Source organism: Ascaphus truei, chromosome 2 (assembly GCF_040206685.1).
Source record: "Ascaphus truei isolate aAscTru1 chromosome 2, aAscTru1.hap1, whole genome shotgun sequence".
NCBI lineage: Eukaryota > Metazoa > Chordata > Amphibia > Anura > Ascaphidae > Ascaphus > Ascaphus truei.
Genome location: NC_134484.1, coordinates 314,456,126 through 314,474,172, shown reverse-complemented (window position 1 = coordinate 314,474,172; position 18,047 = coordinate 314,456,126). Strand labels below are relative to the sequence as shown.

Genomic DNA, 18,047 nt, shown 5'->3' with positions numbered 1-18,047 from the left:
CTGCCTTGTTCCTGACCTCTCTGCTGCCTGACCCTGCTTCATTCACTGGACTCCGCATCTCTCCAACTCTGATCCGGCTTACGTACGACCATCCTGATCTCTACAACCCTGACCTTGGCTATCCTCACAGCGACTACTCTCCACTCTAAAGACCTTGGCAAAGTACCCCAACGATCCGCTACTCTCCAAACCAGACCTGGCAAGTATAATGACTACTCTACCTTCCATACTCCTGACCCAGCTAGCAAGACTAATCTACATCCTAGGCGCGCCCGCGTAGCTGTGGGTTGGCATTTCTCAATTCCCTACTCAGCACCGCGGTCGCGCTTTGTTTGTGGTGAGCTACGCGTTACATAAGGTTTAGAGCAGGATGCCTTTGGGGTACCTTAAAAGACACCTGCTTAAGGAAGCATATGAGTAGCTCCATGGCTGACAATTAACACCTCATACATTAACCTTGGCCCTTTGCAGACGCACATACCAGAACTCCCTCCTACTGTCTCTGTACGTTCTTCCTACCTACCAATTAGATTATAAGCTCTTCAGAGTAGGGACTCCTTTTCCTAAATGTTACTTTTATGTCTGAAGCACTTCTTCCTTTTATGTGTTATTTCTATTATTTGTTACTTATATGATTGTCACATGTATTACAGTACTTCTGTGAAGTGGTATGTACATCAATGGCGCTATACTGTATAAATAAAGACATACATACATACGTATTGACAGTCAAAATAATTTCCTGTTCTATATAGTGACATACCCTGACTGAAAAAGATTAAGTAAAAGAGTGACAGAAAGACATCATAAGAATGAGGAATTCGTTTTTAATAGAATGAAGGATCTCCATCACTATGTAGATGAGTAGAAGCAACTAAAGGGACAGGAGGAGCATCACCTAGCATAAACCAAACCTCTCTATACTGTGGAGCACTTTAGGATGGTCCGGTGGTCAGATGCTCTGTGAGTATCGGTGTCTACAACCCCCCATGTACCACACCTCTAATAACAATTTGCCCACAGAACGCACAGTGCGCCAATGCCCTAAGCCATGCAATGTTTGTTCTATGGCACTGGACCTATCACACTCTAAAGCTTACTAGGTGTCTTTCTCACTCCCTGGCTATCTTGTCTATGGGGTGGCAATGGATGTGTGGGGAAAAGGAGGAGGTTCCACAAATGAGGAGATGGGTGGAGAAACAATAGATTCATTTCTCACAGCAGTGGATTATGTAACCCACCTGAGTCTTGTGTGCTGTGGAGAAGGAGGGGGTGACCAATGCCTCCTGTGATGTTTTGGGGGAACAACATACCCATTACTTATGTGGTCTGCTGTTTCCGTGAAATGTTGATTAAATAAACTCCTGTTCCAACAAGCTACTATAAAATGTTCAGTTAAACGTTATTATGTGTGTGATGTGTTGGAAAACATGTGACAGTGAGTCTTCTCTATAAATGCATACTAAATAGTGTAAGAAGTATACTAGACAAATATTTGATGTGTATTTTTGTATATTTTATATTATATAGATAGTCACCTGATAATAGTCACCTCATAATAATTTGAAATGTTATAAACAAAACACATACTTATTACTATCATGTAGGAAATACATGCGAGGTGGGGTGGGGGGGATTGAGTGAGAGTTGGGTAATTGATGGAGGGGGGAGAGTGAGAGAAAACTCCTGTGCTTATCTCATGCAATATGTTTTATATTTTTTCCTCCTTAAAGGTGCAAATCATGAAATATCCTACATTTGTGTGTTTTTATTCTTTTATTAATCAGTTCTGTAGTATCAGATAACACTTACAGTAGCGACATTGTTTATTGCAGCAAAAGCCGCCGGCTGCATGCGTCTGGGAAGCGGGTAGCCGCGGCGCGTGGCGGCGCACTGTGACGTCACAGTAACATGCGCGCCCGGCTTCCCCGTCTTCCTCGGCTTCCCCAGGCTTCCCCGACACCCCTGGAGATCAAATGAAGGTAAGCGGTGGTGCGTGGAAGCAGAGGGGCAGAGCAGGAGCCGGGTACGGGGTCGGGAAGGGGGGTAAATTGCGCGCAAAGTGGAGGGGGGGTGCGTGGGGGAAACGCGGCGGCGCGCGGTTGTTACTGGCGGCAGCTGGGGTAGATCTCGGCGTGCCGTCGTGATTTAGTGCAATAAACAATGTCGGTGCTGTACTACATTTTTTTTTATTCAACTCTTAAGGCCATTTAATATAGTGAGCATCCTTTGATTTCTATAGCAGGTTTTAGCACATCTCCCCAGCAGTGCAAGATTTTGCAACTCTTTGCTGTTTGTGATCATTTGTTGCCAATATTCCCAGCAGTTTGAGCTGCAAACTGTAACAATACGTAATGTTACCTTAGTATAAGTATTAGTATAGTTACCTTAATATAAGAGTACATTGTAGCTGCAGAGTTACACTGACTAAAGGATTTATTGAAACTGAAAGGCAGAAATTTAGTAAACTTCAGGAAGCAGGATATTTGCTGATCGATCACAGGAGAATGAAGCGATCGGCAACTTAGGTAATTCGTTTTCAATAAAGGTAATCAAAGGCTGCATATATTAAAAGAAATGTATATATAAAAAATGTAAGTACCGCTTTGATTGCCTCTTTAACGTTTCAGAAATTACAAGTACTGATTACTGTGTTAAACAATATTTTTTAGATGTATTCATATATAATGTCCACACTACAGTATATACAGTTTTATGTACAACGCAAAAGTGCAGTTGTGTTTAATCTCTGTCACTGGAAGTTTACAACCTAAACACTTGTTGCTTGTGGCACAGAGAGATGGAGTGGCTTAGGCACAGCTGCTTTCCTTCTGTCATATAACAAACCTCACACACATCAGACTATGAAACCAATGAATATAATATGAATTCACAGTACACGTGTACATTCCTTGTGATCCTTTTGTTGGATTTGTATTTGCTTGTGCAATATACCAGGGGCAGTAAATGGATCGCTCATCGCTGTGTTGGGAAGATGCTGCTGCTGATTGCTGAATGACAGGCAATGGGCTCTGATTGGCTGTGGGGGAGTGGACACTTTGGGTATATATTGTCAGCTGCTTAACCAGTACATCATATCTCTCAGAGGGGAGCTGTAGATGAGACAGGAGATTCACAAGAACTGTAAGTAACATTCTGCCTTAGCAGCTTTATGACTAGTTAATCCCAAGAAGATAAATAACTGGATTACTGCAACACTAACTCTGAGCTTTGGTGATCATGTATACACGCCTCACACATCATAACAACATATAGTTTAATAGTGGCTTTTTCACTTGTTGCAGTGTTTGTAGGTGACAATGATGTTTAAGTATACAACAACATGCTTGTATGGGCAATTCAATCTATGACCAAAAGCACTAAACACGGTGGTATGTTCAATGTAGGAGATCTAATCAAGTATAATACTTTCAATTATTTGTATGCGTGTAATATTTCCCTTAAACGATTTATTTGTCGTGTATATCTAATCGCTTTTGGTGATAAAACTGTGAATCTACTGGCAAATTCATTTCTTTTGTTTGTAAAATATTTATGTTCCCAATCGTCGGCAAAACTTCTACGTTTAAAGCAAGTATATGGAACACATGAATTTCAGTCAGGGGTCGAGGTGGTTTAAAAAACAAAGTGGTGGTAACTGCTGTGTTGTTAATGTATTTAGCATTCGGTAAAGGCTAATCGGATTGTATTTCAGCAAGATTTATACAATTTATATTTACAAAGTAGAACAGGAAAGAGTCTATCTAAAATAAATTGATTACTCTTTAAATAGAGGGTGGATTTACGCGTTCGTCAGTAAAAAAAAAAAAAAAATATATATATATATATTATTTTTTTTTACTGACGAACGCGTAAATCCACCCTCTATTTAAAGAGTAATCAATTTATTTTAGATAGACTCTTTCCTGTTCTACTTTGTAAATATAAATTGTATAAATCTTGCTGAAATACAATCAGCAGTTACCACCACTTTGTTTTTTAAACCACCTCGACCCCTGACTGAAATTCATGTCTTCCATATACTTGCTGTGCTTTAAACGTAGAAGTTTTGCCGACGATTGGGAACATAAATATTTTTATTTATTTATTTATCTACTAGGGAGTAGAGTACCATATTTTATATACAACTTTGCAGTACCAATATATATATATATATATATATTTTTTTTTTTATATACAACTTTGCAGTACCAATATATATATATATATATATATATATATATATATATATATATATATAGGTACTGCAAAGTTGTATATAAAAAAATATATATATATGCTTGTACTAGGGAGTAGAGTACCATTATATTTTTTATATACAACTTTGCAGTACCAATATATATATATATATATATATATATATATATATATATATATATATATATATATTTATATACAACTTTGCAGTACCAATATATATATATAAAAAAAAAAAAAATATATATATATATATATATATATATATATATATTGGTACTGCAAAGTTGTATATAAAAAATATAATGGTACTCTACTCCCTAGTACAAGCATACTTTGACCACTAGAGTCAATGAACTGAAGAGAAGGAAAACATGTTACTAGCCCTTCTGTTGCACCGTTTGCATTACGAAATGCAAAATGCAGGATGAGTACAGTTTTTTCTACAACTGCTTATTTAACACTGGTATTTCAGCTAATTGCAAGTTAATGGTAAGACGTCAGTCCTCGATGGCTGACTCATAGACCCTTATTCCATATGACGTGAGACTATCTCCCATACCAGAGAATATTTTACCCCCATTCCACACGGGGAAGCAGCTTCACAGCAGATATAGAGGCCGTACTGATTTTAGATGTGGTAACATTTGTTTCACGTGAAAAGCAAACAAAGGTTATTGTGTTTTTGTTTAAAGCTTTTGTGGCCTGAGGTTCCAGCAAGATAATGATTAGCAGTCTGTTGCTGGCCCCTCAGACAGCATAAGTGTTAACTAGTAGAAAAAACATAATGAATCGATTTAGCATATAGCAAACATTTTAAGTGGGCTTAATGAATGCAAATAATACGTGGGTTAGCACATGTTCTGTTTTTTTGTCTAAATAAAAGTAGTTAAAACATTTTAATTTTATTAAAAGTAAATATGTGTGTCATTTGCTATAGTCTAAAGAATTCAAGTAGGCAATATCTTTTAGAAATTATTTCACAATCTTTTCCAACAAAAATGTATCTAGTATTATTTTTACATTGGTGATGCTGCAATCGTAATTTGCATTGCATGTGTAATGAGACTGTATAATAAATGATTATAAACATATAGGGGATGGGATGTTCAGTTCCAGATATGAGACGTCTCTATTAATAATTTTCACCCAGTTATGCAGCCAGAAAACTTTTAAAGCTAGACTCTGCAGTCCGAAAGTCTTAAAACGGGGAAGAAAATGATTTATACTGTTGCAAAACTATCTATCATTTACAGCTATCTATCCATCAACGAATCTATATTTCCAACAATCATAGTTACATAGTAGATGAGCTTGAAAAAAGATTAGTCAATCGAGTTCAACCTACAGTATGTTACATTTAGACAACAAATATGTATCATATTTTTGTATTTACAGTACAGAATTTTGATCCAGAGGAAGGCAAACAAAACCCCCCAGTGATATATTTGTATATTAATTTGGTGGTTCTTCTCTGTTCTTTTCTAGTTCCACAATGTCTTTTCTATGGAGTGGTTGCCAAACTGTACTCCATATTTAAGGTGTGGTCTTACTTGGGCATTATAGATTGGCATAATTATGTTTACTTCCCTCCATATGCTGTTTAATGCAAGATAAGATCTTATTTGCCTTAGTAGCTACTGCCTGGTATTGGGCACTATTGCTAAGCTTGCTGTCTACACAGACTCCTAAATCCTTCTACTTCAAGGATTGACCTAATTTTGTCCCATTTAGTTTGTATATTGCCTGTTTATTCTTCATTCCCAAATGCATAACCTTACATTTATCTATTGAACCTCATCTGCATTTTACTTTCCCAAGTTTTCAGTCTATTCAAGTCCTTCTGGAGAGAAATTACATGCTGTTCTAAGTTTACTACCTTACACAATTTAGTGTCATCAGTGTCATTTAGTGTCATCTCACATCAACTATTACAGTGAGAATAATGCAAAGTATTACACATAAATTTGCGTAAATATCTGGAAGCTGTGCCATTTTCTTGAGGTTGCTTATATAACCTAAAAAAAACCTCTTGATTTAAGTCAGCAACTCTGTAGAATCTAGGGGGCCTATTTCACTAGCTCCGAAGTTTGACAAATCGCTTCTAATGTGCACTTAAGACTAAGGCCCCAGTATTTCCTGCGGCGTGTGCACAGGTGAAAGACGCGTTGTGCAGTCATGGGGGAGCGATGGGATTCATGGGGGGCGCGGACATGATTGTCAGCGCAGCACAAAGCACAGCACATTCCCTATTGGCCCGTTCGATCTGCCCAGCCATTGGCTGCTGCACACCAATTGATCGCGTCGCCGCAAGGGAAGACAAATTTTTTGTCTTCCCTGCTGGCGGACGTGTCATCGAGCTTTGTGCACCCGCACGCACATGCCCACTAGGGCCTGCCCCATAGAGGGCTGTACTGTGGTGTGTGACGTGCACGCCGGATATGCATGCTTTGCTATTCTGTAAGCCCTTATCGCATGTCCAAACCATGTCCTAATGTCTTTTTTTAGAAGCGGTGTCAGTCTTACTCTGACAATCCTATCAGTTAGTCAAAAAAAAGCCTAAAATTCAAATTTTTTGCCTACAATTGCTAGTAGCTCTGTCATGCAAACCGCTTCTAAAAACTCACATTTTCTTAACACCGAGATTGATATTGCGAGTTACATTCAGAACCTGAAATATGGGTTTGGCTGAGAGAGCAAACCCCATAAAGTAGACTGAGGATGAAGTTAGCACCTACTCAGGTCATTCCACTTCTAAAGCAAGTACAAACCGGGCGGATTGGCTGTTAAACCGTGCGGAATGTCACTTTTTTTTAGAAGTGGGTTAGAAGAAGTGTTTTGCACTAGAGAATAGGGTTTTTTCTCACATTTTATCCTGCTTCTTGTGAACATGCCACACTGGTTTGGCAATAACAGTTTCAGAGCTACTAGAATAAGCCCCTATGTCTCCATCAAGGTGTAAAGATACATCTTTGCATCCCTTTTCAATGTTATCATCTGAAATTTTAGCCAAAGATTTAACATCAAATATGAATCCTAACTTGACCGTAAATGGCACCATTTGGCTAAGCATATTGTCTAGTTTAGGATTTGTTTCACCAGATCATGGAGGATGGGTTCCGTAGGAGACAAGATCACATTCTATGGGGACAAATCTAATCATATATTCATATTTTCTCTAGTGCATTGTATCATATTCTATCACCATACGTTAAAAAAATCACTACTTACCTAGGTTATTTTGGAGATATGAATGCACCCAGAAACACAAACCTTTCCAAAAAAATGTTATAAAAGATTTTGTTAGGTGTAGTTAAAACCCATATTAACTTCTTCACCAAATAAAACATTTGCTAAATTCGAGGGCCCCATATAGTTTGCTTGGTTTGCCTTACCTAAGGACACTATTGGCTGTACGGTTATGAGATAAACACCAGCATGTAAAGAGTGGAAATGGTGAAGAGAGAAAAGCACCCAGTGAAAATATGAGTAGAAAAAAAAAAGTGTAAGGATGTGTGTTCAGTTGGTGTTTGACTCTGTTCAGTGAGAGGCCTGTGCAGTGTCTGCAACAGTGTTGCAGTGTGTTAGAGCAGAGTGAGACAGGCAGTGGCTGATGTAATAGCTGTGTGTCTGTGCAGATTAAGGCAGAGAGGCTCCATGGAGAAACTACAACTCCCATGAGCTCCTGGGCAGTCACCTGATGTAAAGAACCAATCAGAAGGACGGGAAATGAAAGGGAAGCATGGGGGAGAGACCACGCTAGTCAGAGGAGATCTGGACGGAGCTGAAGAAGGTAGTGTGAGTGCAGGGGGTCCGTGACCCGCCTGCATAGGCCAGCTATCCCTTCAGGCCCATAGGAGCATCCCCTGAGACACAGTAGGCTGCTGTACTGCAGGGACGCCCTGTAGTGGAAGTGATTGTCACCCTACTATACATTAGTTAGGGACAAAGCACAGAGTTGCGGCCGGTTGCAGTCATCTAGAACCAGACGGCTGGACACCGCGACATTTGGAGGTCAAGGGTCGGAGGCATCGGATCCTTTGTGAAGAGGTACCGGTCACCGCGTGACCGGAAGGTATATTGTAACAACAAGTGCACCAACACCGGTCATCAGGCGCTGATCCCGCCTTAGGCATAACTCTTTAGGGACACTAAGCGAGTGGCTAAAGAACTGAGCCTATACCAATACATTACCGTACACGGACACGGTGTGGAGCATGCGGTAGCGGGACTGAGACAGTACTCCGTAAGAGGGTGGCTAAGCCACTACCGTTATAAGGACGGTACCAGTTATTAGGATATGTGTTATTGCTAATTTGCATGTTAGAGTGATAAGGTTGCCATGCATTATCATATTACATAAAGTTGGTTGCATCACATGTGTGTGTATGTATTTCTTTCCCAGGGGAATCTCACATCACGGGGATCCTGGGTAAGTGGAGGCGCTGCGCTAAGTAAATGTATGAGTGTTACCCCAGGCTCCCAGCTAGCGGTGGCTCAGATCTCCTGGAGCCGCAGGTGTCGTACAGTGACCAGTAGTTCCTTTGGGAGGGTTCAGAAAAAGGGCTACATTTGGAGGCGCTGCTGAGATCTTAGACCTGGGGTGCCCCATATATTTTTCTCAATTGTGCAAAAAAATCATCATGTTTGTGCCCTCGCAGCCCGAGGTGCGCAAGTGGGCCCAGCGGCATGAAATTCCCCTGACACGTGCTTTTGGCCTTGGCCTTGGCCCTGCCCTTAGTACTATTGCTACCCGAGGCTCCCGGCATACACTGTCCAATAGTGCAAGTGGATTCCACCGAGCCACTGGCTGCGTCAACACCACAGAGGGGATATCCCGGCTCGTTAGGCGCCGTCGCTAGCAGCCCTGACCGCACCCCTGAGAACAGTTTGAACCCTCGATGGCCTGCTGCAATGGGCCTAGGCACTTCGTTCACCGAAAAAAAGCGCTACATAAGAAACACAACAACCCAAACCAGCATGGAAAAGATCTAAATACGCTTTGAAAAAGTCACAATGATATACTAAATGAGAGAAACATTTTTGGATAGTACATCTCCTAATAACAAAACATCCACCCAGTGGCGTAGCTATAGCCCGGGCAGCCCGGACAAAGCCCGGGGTCCCGCACTCGAGGGTAGCCCACTCTCTAGGGTGACCATATTTGTGGCCGACTGCGCATGCGCAAATCTGCATATGTGCGATCAGCACTTGCCGACCATGCATGCGCAATCGGAGTCTGCCGGTTGCTCATGCACATGGCCGCCGAACGAACGCCGATCGCGCATGCAGGTGCAGATTGCTCATGCGCACAAGTAGCAGCAAAATTTGTCCTGGGGGCCCGCAAATGTTCAGCTATGCCACCAATATCTTTAATTAGAGAGTTAGTCTGAAAATGTTTCTCTCTTATTTAGCATATAATTGTGATTTGATTATTTCCTTCATCAGTTGTTCAAAGTGTACTTACATTTTTTTGATACTGGTTTGGCTTGCTGCATTTTCTATTCTTTTTTACCCCACATATTTTCACTCTCAAAGATGGGGGCTTTTTTTGGTACTTTTTCTATAAGTGAAAGGGAAACTATAGCAGGGCTGTATAGAGATAGATAGCACAGACTGTATATATTTTACACACACATACACATATATGTATATACGGTATGTATTTGTGTGCATGTGTATACACACACTTTTTCTCCCCCTATGTGCCCTGGTCTGTCTCTCCCGTGCCCATTTGTCTGTCTCTCCTCCTCTGTGCCCACTTATGTTTGTCTCTTTCTCTCTGCTCCCTTATCTGTCTCTCTCCTTGTGCCCCCTATTCTCTTTCTCCCTGTTCCACTTTGTCTGTTTATCTCTCCTCTCTCTGTGCCCACTTGTCTGTCTTTTTTTTCTCTCTCTCTCGTGCCCGTCTCTCTTGCGCCCATCTCTCTCGTGCCCATCTCTCTTGCGCCCATCTCTCTCGTGCCCGTCTTTCTCGCGACCGTCTCCCTCGTGCCCTTCTATCTCTTGCGCCCGTCTCTCTTGCGTCCTTCTCTCTCGCGCCCGTCACTCTCGCACCCATCTCCCTCTGTGGCCATTTGTGCGTTTGTCTCCCTTGTCTGTCTCTCTCGGCCCCCTGGTCGGTTTGTCTCCCCTTAGTAATTGTAATTGTTTTAGACCTTGTTCTTGTCTCCTCTGTCCTGCCTTGCTCCTCTTCTGATTGGTCCTTACCTCCCTCTATGTCTCGCCAACTGTTCCGATTGATGCTCTCTTTTTATATTATTTTCCCTCCTCTGAGGGCGAAGTACTTGGTGTATAGGGAACAATAAATATGAAAATAAAACTTATTAAAATGTAATACATTATCCAAGCAGTGAAGAGCAAAAAAAATAAATAGTATCATCTAACAGACAAAATATCCTAATTGATCCAGATATTTAGATTAAAAGGCTCTGATAACTGTTGAAGTGCTGAGAACGTAACATCAAGCATATAGTCATGTGAAAGAGTCACTGTATGCTTCAATATGTATGTAGCACCCTGCTTTATTCCTTGCCCTTGCCTTGCATATCAGCCCTTGCAAAGCTGTAGGCAGTGCCAGGGTTAACTAGTCACCAGGCTAGGCAGGTGAAATAGTTTCCCTTTTGTTTCAATTATGTTACAGTTTAGGCACATCCAGACTGGGTTATGCTGGAGTCATATACAGGATGAGTGGCCTTGCTACAGGAAGATCTGCCCAATTACTGGGGCAAGGGGGGTTGGCTACTCCCCTGGTATAAATATGTGATTCCAGGATATTACAGTCAGTGTGTGTTCTACCCAGGGGGAAGTCCTACCACAGGGGCAGACCCCAGAGTGTGAGTCTGGGTTCCAGTTTTGACTATCCAGGGGGAGAGGGACCCCATAAGAGCTCCCTGTATAGGAGATCCTTCTATCATAGAGGAACCCCAGGGAATACACCCACAGCAGACAGATATTTCAGGCAGGAAGAAATGAAAACGCTGTCCTTTCTTGCTGTAACGGAAAGGGATGATTTTCGTGAAATGTAGGGTAAATGATTTGGGGACCAAGAGAGGCTTCTCTTGTGAGGGGGTGGTTAATCCAGTTCAATGAAAGGTGTGAGGACCCAATTCTACATTGACTACATGGAACTCCTGTCTGGAGGGGGATATGGCACTGTTCACTATAAAACTGTCCTGATTACTGCTGTATTGCTGTGCTACAGTTTTCCAACCTTAGGCTGAGGCCCCAGTACCTCCGCTGCACGCGCGCCCGCGAGACTGGTGGTGCGTGCTCCCGATTCCCCGGTCTGAAGTGAGCTGCAGTAAGAGAGACCGGGGGGGGGGGGGAGGAGGGCGTGGTGGGGGAGTGACAGGGGTGCGGCCATGACGTCACCTGGCAGGTTCGACCGCATTGGTTGAACCGCCGGGGGGCGTGGCTTAGCGCTCCGTCGCGAGTCCTGCTCTCAATTCTATTGAGAGAGGAGAAACTCTTGCCACAGCGCTGCGGCCCCCCCTCGCAGCGGGCCCGGCGCCATTGAGGGGAGGGCTCTCGTCCCTGCAGCGTCCACCACAGCGGGCGCTGCAGTAGCCAGCGGGGACCAGGCCTAAGCCTGGACCCACGAAGAAGAAGACCCTGAGATCCAAGATTAAACCACTGAGCAGGTCTAAACCCTGTCAGTACCATCAGAGACACTGTTATTCATGTACACCCTATCTCTGGCAGCCCGGTGGGATAGGGGTGTTACAGTACATGTAACAATGCAGACACATGGTATCTACAAAGTTTAACCTATCTCAAATATTCTGTTAATGTGCTTCAAGAAGGACACAATTCAAAAAATGTAAGTGAAGGTTTGCTATCAAGTAACAGAATCAAAAGAGAAGGAGCACCAGTCTGTATCACTCACTCCATTGTAAGCACTACCACTGCTTGTTCATTAACCCTTATATAGATATATTGGTGCCAACTATCTCATATGCTTGAAGCTGTTGTAATCCACAGCAGAGGAATCAGTATTGCTGCTATTCTACTGGTGCCAATATAGACTAGTGATCAGTGACTACAGTCAGGGCTGCCAACAGAAATCATGGGGCCCGGGACAGATGAAAGGAGCAGGCCCCCCCCAAACCCATAGCACACCCCCCCCCCCAAACTCATAGCGCAACTACCATGAAAAAATATCTTTTAGCGCGCAACTTTTACTTAACTGTTTTCTTATTGTGATACAGAAAAAAACATTACAATGCAACCTGTTTATTTTTATATTTTCAACAAAAGACATGTCACTGCCTGCCTGGGTGGGTGAGTAGGTGGTTGAGTGGGTGGGTGAATGACAGTGACTGGGTGGGTGAATGACAGTGACTGGGCAGGCGAATGACAGTAGAATGACAGTTGGGTGAATGACAGTGGATGAATGACAGTGGGTGGGTGAATGAATGACAGTGGGTGTGTGGGTGGTTGAATGAATGACAGTGGGTGGGTGAATGAATGAATGAATGAATGACAGTGGGTGGGTGGGTGAATGAATGAATGAATGACAGTGGGTGGGTGGGTGAATGAATGACGGTGGGTGGGTGAATGAATGACAGTGGGTTGGTGGGTGAATGAATGACGGTGGGTGGGTGAATGAATGACAGTGGGTGGGTGGGTGAATGACAGTGGGTGGGTGAATGAATGACAGTGGGTGGGTGAATGAATGACGGTGGGTGGGTGAATGAATGACGGTGGGTGGGTGAATGAATGACGGTGGGTGGGTGAATGAATGACGGTGGGTGGGTGGGTGAATGAATGACGGTGGGTGAATGAATGACGGTGGGTGGGTGAATGAATGACGGTGGGTGAATGAATGACGGTTGAATGAATGACCGTGGGTGGGCTCAGGGGGCGCGTGGGAGGTGAACTTGGGGGGGCACGTGGGAAGCTGGCCACGGGGGGGGGGGGGAAAGCAGGTCGCAGGAGGATCAGGTACTTCCCCTCCGTCCCACGTTGGGAGCGAAGGGGGAGCGGGCCGCAGAAGAGGAGCTGGTACTTCCCACTCCGTCCCACGGGGCCCGGGAAGCCAGTGCTCTTTGTCCCCTGCTGTTGGCGGCCCTGACTATAGTATATGCATCAAACATCACTGCATGGTCCATACAATCCGACCGTTATTTGTCATACTGTAAATAATAACGATATTCATCTATGACTTTGGGAAGAACATCATTATAAAAAGACGGTGGAGAAGAAGCACAATTATGTTTCATTCAATATGTTGTAGCCAATACCACTGTTTCTTCATAAACCCGAATACAGATATTACCTATGATCTCATAAGCTAGGAAAATAAAATTAATGGTAAAGCATATGGGTATAGAGTTGTTTTTTGTCTTTTATAGTGTCTCACGTCACGGAGGGAGTGGAGTACCAGTAAGCTGATCAGGACAATACCAGTAATAAGTCGTATTAAACATAACATAGCCATCATATTAAAAGTCACATTATAAAGAGTATGGGGGTCATGCAGTAAGCGGCGGAAAATTGCATTCGCCAGGGGTTTGAATTCACCATGTTTTTGGCGTGTTGCCCTCGCTGTATGCAGGAAGGGCCAAATCCCTGGCGAATCACAGCGAGAGCAACATTGCCAAACATGGCGAGTAACCGGTGGCGAGACAGTCTGCCTGGCGAGAAGCTGCCGAGAAGCCGTCCCCTGCCGAGATGTGTCTGCAGCAGAGAGAGATCCGCCACTCTCTCTGCGCATACATCGGCACATTAAAAAATCTTTTAGACATTTGAATCTGGTCTGTAACTGTTACACTCTGTCTGTGTGTATGTCCCCCCGGTGCCGGAACATGTCCCCGGCCCCCCATCCCCTCCCCGCTGGTGGCACATGTCCCCTCGCTGCCAGCACATCTCCCCCCCCCCCCTGTTGGTACCTCTCCCCTTGCTGGAGAAACATTTTCATGACCCCCTTACCCCCGTTGGTACATCTCCCCCCGCTAGCTGGCACATCTCCCCCCGCTAGCTGGCACATCTACCCCCCCCCTCTGGCACATATTCCCCCCTCCCCCCCGCTGGCATATCTCCCCCCCTCCGACACATCTCCCCCCTCTGGCACATCTCCCCCCCCCCGCTGGCACATCTCCCCCCCCCCCTGCTGGCACATCTCTTCCCCCGCTCGCACATCCCCCCCCCCCCCCGCTGGCACATCTCCCCCCCCCTCCCGCTGGCACATCTCCCCCTCCCTCCCGCTGGCACATCTCCCCCCCGCTGGCACATCTCCCCCCCCCCCCCCGCTGGCACATCTCCCCCCCCCCCCCCGCTGGCACATCTCCCCCGCACATCTTACATCACACACAGAGACACAGAGACACACAGCCCCGATCCAGGAAGGACACGCCCCTTCCCTTAGTAGCCACATCCATCTGTCCCAGCCAGATTTTCTGGACAGCCGAGGGAAACTTAGAATCTCCATAATTTGGGAGGTGAGTCACATTGGAAGCTCAAAATAGTTGCGTTACCTACAAATCCGCAGCAGAATGTACAGTGAAAGTTTTGTTGTGCTACGTGAGATTTCGATGCTTCGGGCATACTGCTGCGGCCGAGTTTATTCGAGCATTTGCCCGTTCTCGGCCGCAGCAGTTACCTGGCGCGCGCCGGAGGGTGCCGGGTGCGCGCCGAAGCAGCGGAGGAGAGGCCCGCCGATCGCGGCTTCCCCCTCTCCTCTCCGGGTCCGCCGGGTCCCCCGGAACCCCCTGCCGCCGTCCCCCACATCGCGGGACACCAGGGCTCCCTCGGGGAGCCCTGGACACGCGTGCAGGGGGCGCAGGCACCCGATGACGCGTGACCACGCATCGGTGACGCGCGGCACGCCGAGGGGATGCCACTTGCAAGCCGGGAAATCTCCCGGCTTGCGGAACTGGCCACACTTCAATAAAGTGTGTCGCCAGTGTACAAACAAACAAACAGACGGAATAAAATTTAGAATTATAGTATAGATACCCTGTTCACTTATGTAACTGTATTTGTAACCATGTATTGTATGTCATCTTAACTCTATGCCCAGGACATACTTGAAAATGAAAGGTAACTCTCAATGTATATTACTTCCTGGTAAAACATTTTATAAATAAATACATGAGAATATACTTGGAATCACTAGACCACCATATAACCCTTATGCCATTCACTGTTATTTATTTGCGTCTAAGACTAATCAAAACGAAGGGGCTTATTTTACAGCAGGGATCTTGGGCCATATTAGAAAACATTTAGGAGTAGACGGACCACAAGCTTATTATAATGTAACTGTAGACACATTTAAAACCTTAAAATGATCATATTTAAATATTTGTGAAAAAACAATGCAACAGAGTTTCCCAAGTGAGATACCAAGTAGAACCCTATGTATGTGTTCATATGCACTTTACACTGGTAACAGAATACATGCTGTGAAGTAGGCTGCATTAAACTAGGTGGTGAGACCATTTAACCCCTCCCCCACTTAAAGATACATCCAGTACTCTATATACTGTTGTTGCCGATAGTCCCTGCACACTCACCATGAGTTTGTTTATTGGCACTCTATTCATGCATGTACAATATGCCAGTTAGGCTGTAATCACCCACAGGTAACCTCTACTGTAGATGTACATTTGTATACTTCCCATACTATTTGATTGAATATACCTTATGACCAGCCATTCCCTTTGCTTAAGGGTTCAGCAGGGACTATAGAGATTTGTCTCTTAATTACTCACCTGTTTACATCCAGATCTAACCTCATTAGTATACCAGTGACCCTTACTATTTTTACTATTTTATTGTACCAGTTATTAAACTACCCCTTTTTAAACCACAGTAATTAGTACTTTTCACTGATGACTTGTATATAGCATAGATATCACTGTGGTCAATCACCTGAAGTGATTGTTTCATGTTTTGTATCTATAGGTATACATCTCAGTTTAATGTGCCGTGGGTATGCCCACATAGTAGAGGGTGACATATAGATAGATAGATAGATAGATAGATAGATAGATAGATAGATAGATAGATAGATAGATAGATAGATAGATAGATAGATAGATAGATGCATATATACACCAGAAGAATGACCTAGGTGCAAAAGATAGGGAGAAAAAGAGAAAACATAGGGTAGTATGTTCTGACTGGTTGAAATTATTAGACTGTAAGATATGCACTCAGTTATTTATACAAACTAATGCCTTTATCCACATAGGGATCAGGAACTTTGCACTATATTTCAGCCCACACTGGACCCTTTGGGATGTTAATCACTGCTCCACACACTCCAAACAGGTTAGTCACGGGATCCCCTCAGGTTAGATTGCAAACAAGCTTCCTCCGTCACATGGGTTTACCATAGACATGTAAAGCAAGGTAAGGGACACAATATAGTGTAACACTGTTTAATAAGCAATTAATTAAAGTACCATAGTAAGTAAAAAACTCACACTTTGAGTCATAAAAAAGCAGTTGAGAGTATTAACTGAGTATCTCACACTCGTTGCTAGTGGAATACCGGTGTCCGCATACACTCACAGCCGTTTCCGCGTCACGTGATCGCGTCTCAGTATCGCGAGATTCCAGCTCTGCTCCGCTGTTGACGCTATGGATGCCGGTCACCGCATACGGTCTGCATACCTGTCTCCTCACACATGTACACTCCTGTGCACTGGCCAACACGCCATCCATAATGTCAACAGCGGAGCAGAGCTGGAATCTCGCGAGACTGAGACGCGATCATGCAGAGTTCCTGATCCCTATGTGGATAAAGGCATTAATTTGTCTAAATAACTGTGAGTGCATATCTTACCAGTCTAAGAATTTCAACCAGTCAGAACATACTACCCTATGTTTTCTCTCTTTCTCCCTATCTTTTGCGCCTAGGTCATTCTTCTGGTGTATACTTTTTACAGCTATTGTGGAGCTGTGGACCTAAATTGGCAGCAGGCTGAATGGGGGTTGAAAGATTGTAAGGGTTATTATCTCCCATTATATGTGTATGTGTTACAAGTAAAAGGTATATTTTATTGATAATTGTTCAAGGTTGTGCTGTTTGTTTCTTTTCTTAATATATATACTGATGCAGCGGCCGTTATTCGAACACTTCACGCGTCATGTACATCGGAATCCCGATTTGAAACCGCGGGATCAATTCCAGCCTCCCCGCACTAAGATGCGAGCGCGGCGAGTGCAGAAAAATGAATTTCAGTGTTCTAGCTATTAAAAACATGAAATTGACACAGTAGCACAGTAGCACAGTACCGTACACATTACAATGATCTATTTTATTGCAAACGAAGAAACAGAATTCATGAAATTCAAACAAAACATCCGCGATAAGCGCGGGTGCCTGGGGCAATTGGCCGCGTTCATGCTGCGTGGGGAACAGCAGAGAACTCAAAATCGGCGCCGAGATGTGTTCGAATAACGGCCGCTGCATCAGAATATATGTGTCAAGGAGGCTTGCAAAACCTTGACAAAGGTCACTCTGGCGGACCGAAACGTTGGTTCTGTGTCTTTGTTTCACAATATACTCTTTTTTGACTTAACAATTGAGTGCTGCCCGTGTGATTTCGTCTAAACAACGGTATCATTATATATATATATATATATATATATATATGTTCAAATAACGGGGGAAAAACAGGGGGGAGGGATATGGAAGGAAAACCTCGCATCTACTTGTACAGTATTTGTGCCACCATAGGCCAAAGTAATATCCTGTTCGATTTACATAAGTAAGGTATGGCGGTGCTCACGGGTTGTGAGTAATATAAATGAAAAGAGAAAAAAGTAACCCGTATAGGAGCACTCAGGTATGCAAAAGATTAATATATTTATTT

General features: G+C 43.8%; 1 protein-coding gene across 1 annotated transcript in view; it reads left to right on the top strand.

Annotated features, from left to right (window-relative positions):
• Positions 1–3,055: 3,055 nt before the first annotated feature.
• Positions 3,056–18,047, top strand: part of DDC (dopa decarboxylase) — a 174,982-nt gene continuing 159,990 nt past the window's right edge. The window contains exon 1 of the mRNA XM_075586479.1: positions 3,056–3,144. The gene's annotated coding sequence lies outside the window, so the exon portion shown is untranslated. The remainder of the gene's footprint in view (positions 3,145–18,047) is intronic.